General features: G+C 38.9%; 1 long non-coding RNA gene across 1 annotated transcript; it reads right to left on the reverse strand.

Moving 5' to 3' along the window:
• Window positions 1-353: 353 nt before the first annotated feature.
• LOC139567801 (uncharacterized) lies at window positions 354-7,364 on the reverse strand. Its single transcript, XR_011673466.1, has 2 exons — window positions 7,301-7,364; window positions 354-1,818 (listed from the first exon to the last, which is right to left on the reverse strand). It is a non-coding gene; the product is annotated as an uncharacterized lncRNA (long non-coding RNA).
• Between the last annotated feature and the right edge of the window lie 1,735 nt (window positions 7,365-9,099).

The raw sequence follows: 9,099 nt of genomic DNA on the forward strand, positions 1-9,099 counted from the left end.
CCCTGCAATAAAAACACAAGCTGATATTTCAAACACCCTTTGGCATATCTGTCCTAGCCTGCACAGGAAGACAGGCACTAAAATAGTCTTGATTCAAGAGAGAAAAGCTGTCACTATCAGCATGTGCAGCAGTAAGCAAAACAATTTCAGAGAAGTCTACACTCACAGAGCTCACATACATAACACAGTGTTATTTAAAAAGGCACAATGGCCCCATCCCATGATTTATCAATGATCAAATCATCACCTATACACAAATATACACCTATTTACAGCAAATAGGCTCACTGAGGGAACATTGCACAATAAAACGACCATTGTGTAACGATGTGCGCTGAGAGTCGGGAAGCAAGTTCAGGGAGTGAGTGATTTAATCAATAAACGAAACATAATAAGAACCATGAACAACGCACAGACATGAAACTGAAACAATGACGCCTGGGGAAGGAACCAAAGGGAGTGACATATATAAGACAGGTAATCAAGGAGGTGATGGAGTCCAGGTGAGTGTCATAATGCGCTGATGTGTGTAACGATGGTGACAGGTGTGTGCGAGCAGCCTGGTGGCCTAGAGGCCGGACAGGGAGCACACGTAACAATTGTCAACTTAAGTCTTCCAAAAACATCAACACACAATTCCTCCCTTGCTTTGCCAAGTATTTTGTGCCCAACACGTCAAATCAAAATGTATTTGTCACATGCACCGAATACAACAGGTGTAGACCTTACAGTGAAATGCTTACTTATACAAGCCCTTAACCAACAATGCAGTTTTAAGAAAAATAAGTGTTAAGTAAAAAATAGATAAGTAAAATATAAAAAATAAAAGTAACAAGTAGTTAAAGAGTAGCAGTAAAATAACAATAGCGAGGCTATATACAGGGAGTACCAGTATAGAGTCAATGTAATATGTACACCGGTTATTCAAGATAATATGACAATACTTAAATACCTCAAAATACTTGACATTAGGAGAGATTCTAGTGAAAATAAAAGATTATCTCTGTACTACACAGTACGGCCTAAACTAGTTCATTTCCACCCTGGCTTCTTGATGCTTCGGGGGACCTCGAGGACAGATACATTCTGAGCCTGGTATGTGCTGCTGCTCCCCCCTGTCGGCGGCTCCCAGGCAATGCAGGCCTGGTCCTCACCAGTATAGGACAGAGCCACAGCGTCTGCAGTGGCTCTGTGGCCTTGGGCACGGTGTGTGTGCGTGTAATTGCTTTAATGCCAAAGAGCTGCTACTGTCTAAATACAGAAGTAATTCATGTTTTCAACTACCTCAAAAAAATAAGCAACACTTTATCACTGTGTTTAAATGTATTGTAGGCTAAGAACAAAGCAGCACCTGATGGGCTCTGTCCTGTCTGTGGAGTGGAGAGTGAGAGCTGTGGAATAAGAGTTGTGAAATAAAGTAATGGCCCAAATCACAGAGCTGTCAAAGAAGTTGCCCTTCCCTTGTCTGAGCACTGTATGTTTTGTTTGGTAGAAAACGACAGTTATGCCTTAGGGAGGGGAGGTAAGAGAACATTTAATCAGAGTGCTTCTATAGGAGGAAGACAAAAGAAGAACGATTAATATAAACGTCCATCATTAATCAGGTAAACACACATAAGAGGCTGTTGCACAGAGAAGGGTATGCATACACTGTTACATCAAATTATAATTCTGTCACTTCTTCCTTCCAGCCATAAATAGTACATCATAAAAGTATTGGTGTTCCATTTAGCTGGAAAGACACCCATACCTTGTTTCTCATGGCATGGAGATGATCTCTGACGGACCCTCCTTTATACAACCAGAATTTACATAGATCTGTCAAGAGAAAATACATGCAATGAGTAATCCACACAGTACATTCTAATAATTTATTCTAAAATCTGTAAAACAAACCAATCCCCTAGTCAAGTCTATAAATATAGTCTACCTCTCAAGAAATCTTCAGCCGACTAGTTCTCCACAAGGCATAAAAACAAAAACATACCAACAAGCTAAATAGGACAATTAATATATAGTGCAAATTAAAAACTCATGAATGCAACAGTCACAACATTTATTTCATATTCAGGTAGCATATTAAGTAAGCAAATATGTTGAGGATAAAAACTTGTTAAGGATAAAAATCTGTGGATAAAAATCACTTTTTCACTTAAGTTTTCATGTACCAAATAAAACTCATAAGTTGAATGTGTTTCCATTGTATTTTCAATTCTACCCATAGTTTTGTCACAAAAACTGTTGAATTCAATAGGAATGTGCCTACTCTGGTCTTGGCACGTGCTCTCTAGCCAACACATTCATAGTGGGAGGACCACACAACATATCATCGCGTGACTCCAAGTTTACTTCGATATGATTGTTATTATATCAATATTTGCACATAAAGCCGTTTCCACTGCCATTTCTCGCATAATTCATTTTACAGGCACAAAAAGATCCCACCATGTCGAACGAACAAATGGCATCTATTGGCATTCATAAAATTGTACCTAAACTTCCTGGTTCCATCACATTTTTTAAAATATAATATGACTTTACTGGCATAAACCTGTGGATGGAAAGTGGTTAATCTTTTATCCCCAAAAGTGGTCTAATGTCAAGCATAGTCCACATTCCACACCATGGTTGTGTAGATGGTGCCCATCTTTCTTATGTATGTATAATATACTGTAGCTTGATCTCCACAACAGATGATCAACTTTGATTTTAGGGTGAACTGTTCCTTTGAGCAATGGATCAATCCTGTTTTACTCCTGTAAGGAAATCCCAATTAGCCTATTTCATCACATTTCTTTCTGGATTATCTCTGAATCCGTATTGACTTGAACAGTTCTCTGGTCCAGTGTAAAGATCAGGAGCCACTCACAGGGTTTACTTCCCTGCTGTCATCCAGGACCTCTGGGACATTCCAGCCCATGGTGCCAAGGGCTCCCGACCTCATTGTTATGGGATTTTGATGAATAATGAATAAATTATGTATACATTTAGCTTAACACTATAACTAAACAGAATACTACTATGTTACTGTATGGATGTATGAACATTATTCTAATCATAGTCCTGAATATAATGTGTGTAATTTTAATCAAGAATTAGAACAAGGACTGTCTGTTCCTTGTTAGAAACGAATGGAGCTATCGTCAGACAGGCTGGAATGCTGTGTTCCTTACAGGACATTCTGTCTCTACCCAGGGAGGGGAGAGACCCTGGGCTGGTAGGAGATTGTTTAACAGGTGGCAGACAATGTGAGAAGGCTTGTGAACTGTATTGCCATTGTATTCGAGAGGAGGAAGGACATTTTAAAACCTATGACGTCATTTTTATTATATAACCTGATGTAAATTGTACTATGATCAGTACTCTCGAGAATAAACGCTATTGATTGATTGATTTTGAGACTGGTTTCTGTCCATTTTATGCAAATAAGTATCTTACAAATTCTTATGAATGGGCAGAGTATTTTAATTGAATTGGTTGATGAACACATAGGAATGAAATTCCTTTAAAAATTTGGTCCTTCGAACCGGAACTCAAGACCTACCTCTGTAGTTCCAAGGAACTGCTGAAAACCGTGCACGGGCGGATCCAGGATCCGTAAGACAAAGACCTGACCTCTGAATTGAGGGTTTATTTCAGGCCAGTGGTGAACTGGTACACGACAGAGGTGGTGACGAGATTCAACCTACATTGCTTTCCCCAGTCAGCGACAAGGTCAGTAGCCTTTATTTTCGATTCTGGGGGGAATGATTTAAGTTATCCTTGATTTGATGTTCTAAAATGTTTAGAATTTATCGATAATAGGAGCTTTGCTATTCCAAACAGATCCAATGGGTTTTTGTATGACCAATATACATATATCGATAATGGGGCAGGTCCGAAATGACCTGAGGTAAGGTGCACTACCATAAATAAAATGTGCTTAATAGATCTGGGTGCCTTGGTGGCCAGAGGGGTTATTAAGCCTTAATAGATCCGGGTGCCTTGGTGGCCAGAGGGGTTATTAAGCCTTAATAGATCCGGGTGCCTTGGTGGCCAGAGGGGTTATTAAGCCTTAATAGATCCGGGTGCCTTGGTGGCCAGAGGGGTTATTAAGCCTTAATAGATCCGGGTGCCTTGGTGGCCAGAGGGGTTATTAAGATGCCCACCAACTTGTTACTATCATACTTTTTTTTTTACAAGTTTCTCACATGTCACATGCACTTATTTAAGTAGTTTTTAAAGACTTCATTAATGACAGTGTACAAGATCAATTTGTTTTAGGGCATCACACAGCAGAACAGGCTGGGGTAGACCTGGGCTTGCTGTGTGTGCTTTTGGAAGCTTTCCTAGGAAGCACGGACTTGATGATTCACTTTCACTCTTGCCAGAGCTGTATTCATATTTACTGTACATTGACTATAATAGTTTGTTGTACTCCCTATAAAGACAATGTACTTATTTATTTCAATCACCAGAAACAATGTTCACACTGAAAATAATACAATGCATTAAACTTCACAAGCACAACTGAGGAAGTCTACAATACACTAACCAAACTTTACTTAGTGCCTCCTTCTTTTATCCTCTCACTAAACTACTTTCATCAATGTTTACATTTTGTCTCCAGATCTATCTATTTTTGGTTCATGTTATTAGCTCTCATGAGGTTTTCTGCTCAAAACAACTCATTACCTGACTACACCATGAAACATCAAGTTGAATCCTGTCCTAAGGGTGGTTTTCTCATAATTTCACATCGTTATTTCATTACACACAACATATCCCATACTACTTACAGGATCGGATAGTCTTCAGCTCTTGCTAATGTTGAGTCAGCTTATACCCAAGTGAGATGGGTTAGAGAAGTGTCTGATAAGTTCAGGTCTACCAGTACCATGCAGGGTGTGATTTACTGAGGTAGGGAATGTAGAATGTAGACAAGTCATAAGCCCTTAATGTAAACAAGGAAGGTAGAAACAGTATGAGAGAGAAAACAGATGTACACTATAGATGTACAGTAGGTTGTAGAGTAGCTACTGTACATAAACAGCTGGCCCCTAATTAAATGAAAAAAAGTAACCAGAATAAGACAATAAAAGTTTATATGGATAATGTCAAAAGTTTGACAGTTATTATACAGTTGAGTTTCTTTATTTCACTCAGTAGGCCTACACTGTATTGTTGAGTGAATAACATGAGTCCAAACCTGCATTCCTGCAAGACCAGATTTGATGATTTTTATTTATCACACAGAAGTGATATACTGTCTGTCCTTTATGTTCACTTCCTGTTTTCTGTAAAAAGCATGAGCTGACACACACCCAATGTATGTAGCGGTGCTGACTAATGGAGAGTAAACTGTATAAAAATACAGAAAGAAAGTCTCACACTCTGTATATATGCAACTTTCTGTCTTTATTTTTCTACACTTCCTCTTTCCTCTCACTAATCTTCTCTCGACAATGTTTACTTTTTGTCTCCAGATATCTGTGTTTGAGTCATGTTTTACGGTCTCATGAGGGTCTTCTACTTGGAACAACTAACTTCCTAACTACACCCATAAAACATCCAGTTTAATCCTGTCCTATAAGAGTGGTATTCTATCCCATTTCACATATAACCATATCTGTGACCCTTCTAAAAGTCTGATAAAACCTTGTCAAAATCACAATGTACAGTTGAAGTCGGAAGTTTACAAACACCAACTACATTTAAATTCAGTTTTTCACAATTCTTGACATTTAATCTTCGTAAAAATTCCCTGTTTTAGGTCAGTTAGGATCACCACTTTATTTTAAGAATGTGAAATGTCAGAATAATAGTAGAGAGAATTATTTATTTCAGCTTTTATTTATTTCATCACATTCCCAGTGGGTCAGAAGTTTACAAACACTTAATTAGTATTTGGTAGCATTGCCTTTAAATTGTTTAACTTGGGTCAAAACAATAAGTTGGGTGAATTTTGGCCCATTCCCCCTGACAGAGCTGGTGTAACTGAGTCAGGATTGTAGACCTCCTTGCTCGCACACGCTTTTTCAGTTCTGCCCACACATTTTCTATGGAATATAGGTTAGGGCGTTGTGATGGCCACTCCAATACCTTGACTTTGTTGTCCTTAAACCATTTTGCCAAAACTTTGGAAGTATGCTTGGGGTCATTGTCCATTTGGAAGACCCATTTGCGACCAAGCTTTAACTTCCTGATGGATGTCTTGAGATGTTGCTTCAATATATCCACATCATTTTTCTTCCTCATGATGCCATCGATTTTGTGAAGTGCACCAGTCCCTCCTGCAGCAAAGCACCCCCACAACATGATGCTGCCACCCCCGTGCTTCATGATTGGGATGGTGTTCTTCGACATGCAAGCCTCCGCCTTTTTCCTTCAAACATAACGATGGTCATTATGGCCAAACAGTTCTATTTTTGTTTCATCAGACCAGAGCACATTTCTCCAAAAAGTACGATCTTTGTCCCCATGTGCAGTTGCAAACCGTTGTCTGACTTTTTTATGGCGGTTTTGGAGCAGTGGCTTCTTCCTTGCTGAGTGGCCTTTCAGGTTATGTCGATATAGGACTCGTTTTACTGTGGATATAGATACTTTTGTACCTGTTTCTCGAGCATCTTCACAAGGTGCTTTGCTGTTGTTCTGGGATTGATTTGCACTTTTCGCACCAAAGTAGGTTCATCTCTAGGAGACAGAACGCGTCTCCTTCCTGAGCGGGATGACGGCTGCGTGGTTCCATGGTGTTTATACTTGCGTACTATTGTTTGCACAGATGAACGTGCTACCTTCAGGCATTTGGAAATTGCTCCCAAGGATGAACCAGAACTGTGGAGGTCTCCAAGTTTTTTTCTGAGGTCTTGGCTGATTTCTTTTGAATTCCCGATGATGTCAAGTAAAGGGGAACTGAGTTTGAAGGTAGGCCTTGAAATACATCCACAGGTACTCCTCCAATTGACTCAAATTATGTCAATTAGCCTATCAGAAGCTTCTAAAGCCATGACATCCTTTTCTGGAATTTTCCAAGCTGCTTAAAGGCACAGTCAACTTAGTGTATGTAAACTTCTGACCCACTGGAATTGTGATACAGTGAATTATAAGTGACATAATCTGTCTGTAAACAATTGTTGGAAAAATTACTTGTCATGCACAAAGTAGATGTCCTAACCGACTTGCCAAAACTATAGTTTGTTAACAAGAAATTTGTGGAGTGGTTGAAAAACACGTTTTAATTTTAATGACTCCAACCTAAGTGTATGTAAACTTCCGACTTCAACTGTATACAGTATTATTAGAATAAAGGGATTCTACTTACGGTACCAGATAACTTGTTCTGCTCTCGCTGATGTTGATAGCTTGTGAGACGTAACAGAATGAGGATATAAATCCGCTGGATGTGGGATGGGTTAGAGGCTTGTCTGAGAAGTTCAGGTTTATCAGTAACACTAACAACGCAGGGTGTGATTTACTGTTGTAGGGAATGTAGAGAAGTCATAAGCCCTTAATGTAAATAAGGTAGAAACACAGTATGACTCTGTAGAGTACAGTACATAAAACAGCCGGCCAAAGGCCCTATTCAATGAAAATCAATAATCAGAATAAGTCAACATGTTTCTATAGACAATGAGAAAAGCATGTTTGAAATGATTATACAATTTAGTTTCTTTATTTCACTCATTAGGCCTGATGTTTGTATTGTTGAGTGAATAACAATAGTCCAAACTTGTATTCCTGCAGGACCAGAAGTTTGATGATGATTTTGACTTATGTCGTGGAAATTCAGTACTGAGAGAGACTTGGTCATTTCTTCAAACAATAATCTTTATTGCATATCGATTAATTATTGCAATAATGATACAGTCAGCCCAACAGTCTTGACTTCTGGACTGAGAGTCTAGCCTTTACAGACAATGCACAGTTTATATAGCTAATACCCAGAATGTGTTAGGGTTCGTTCCTTTCGTCCTTGTCAATCATTGGCTCATTGGTGAAATTAGCATTATGACAATATCTTTAATTAAATAATTCAAAAACCTTTATTAATACAATTGCAGACAGAAGTTGACAATCAGGAACATAGCACGCATGTTTCCGAGTAAGTTCTGCATCAAACAAAAGTTGTTTTGTTACACCCTAAGTCTAGCCTGGTGATGTCACTACCTACGTCATTACCTTTTTACTCCTGAGACCAAAACCATGCCTACCAAGCTATATAAACAATGGCTTTTAGTGTTATCTAACACTTAGCAGTAAACGTCCACTCCCCAAAGTTGATTTATTGTGGAACGTTTGACTAGTCTTATCTCCTTCACTCCCCTGCAGAGTTCTGTCTCTGTCACACATTCTCAGAGGGGCCTTTTTATAAGAAAGAGAGAGAGAACTAAAAAACAATTGTGGAATACTAAACCTCTACAATTAATATATATTGTTCATCTGTAGTCTATGACCCTATAAATGTAAGGAGGGAGGGGTCTTATAACCCCTCCCCTTCTATTAATACAACATAAGAATAATCAATTATTCTAATACATCAAACATTTTGGTACAACCCTTATCATGACTCAGTAGGAACATGAGCTCCACATCTGGGTCCTTATGCTCAGAATTGGGGTCCATCAATACTGGCAGAAGGTACATGTATATTAACCATACAATTTATTCATCCCATAACTATAGTATTAAGTTCCTTATCAGTATAGTTCCTTATAATTACATATCAGTATCTCAATGCATTCTTAGCCTAAATCACTATAAATTTAGCAGTGTAGACATCCAAGTCTAAATCAATTACAGGTACAGTTGACCAACCCCCCTCCCTTCTCCGGCACTCAATCTTCTGGCATTTCTTCATTTTTCAGTTAGCTTCACAGTTCAAAGTGGATGGCCCATGATAATGTCCCAATTTTAATGTCTCACCTGAACCCCACGACAACTCATATCTTGTCCATTTGCCAACCAGTATACCAGCAATATGAGAGAAGTTTTGGAACGGATCTCTCTTCATGCTCACTCCACGTGGACGTCTGTTGCACTCCTGAGAGAAAAAGGCAGTTTATAACTTCAACTGGATGCTGTACATCGGTTGCTGGTTCGGACTCAGGTCTCTCGATCGAA

The sequence above is a fragment of the Salvelinus alpinus genome, chromosome 1 (assembly GCF_045679555.1).
Source record: "Salvelinus alpinus chromosome 1, SLU_Salpinus.1, whole genome shotgun sequence".
In the NCBI taxonomy this organism is placed as follows: Eukaryota; Metazoa; Chordata; class Actinopteri; order Salmoniformes; family Salmonidae; genus Salvelinus; species Salvelinus alpinus.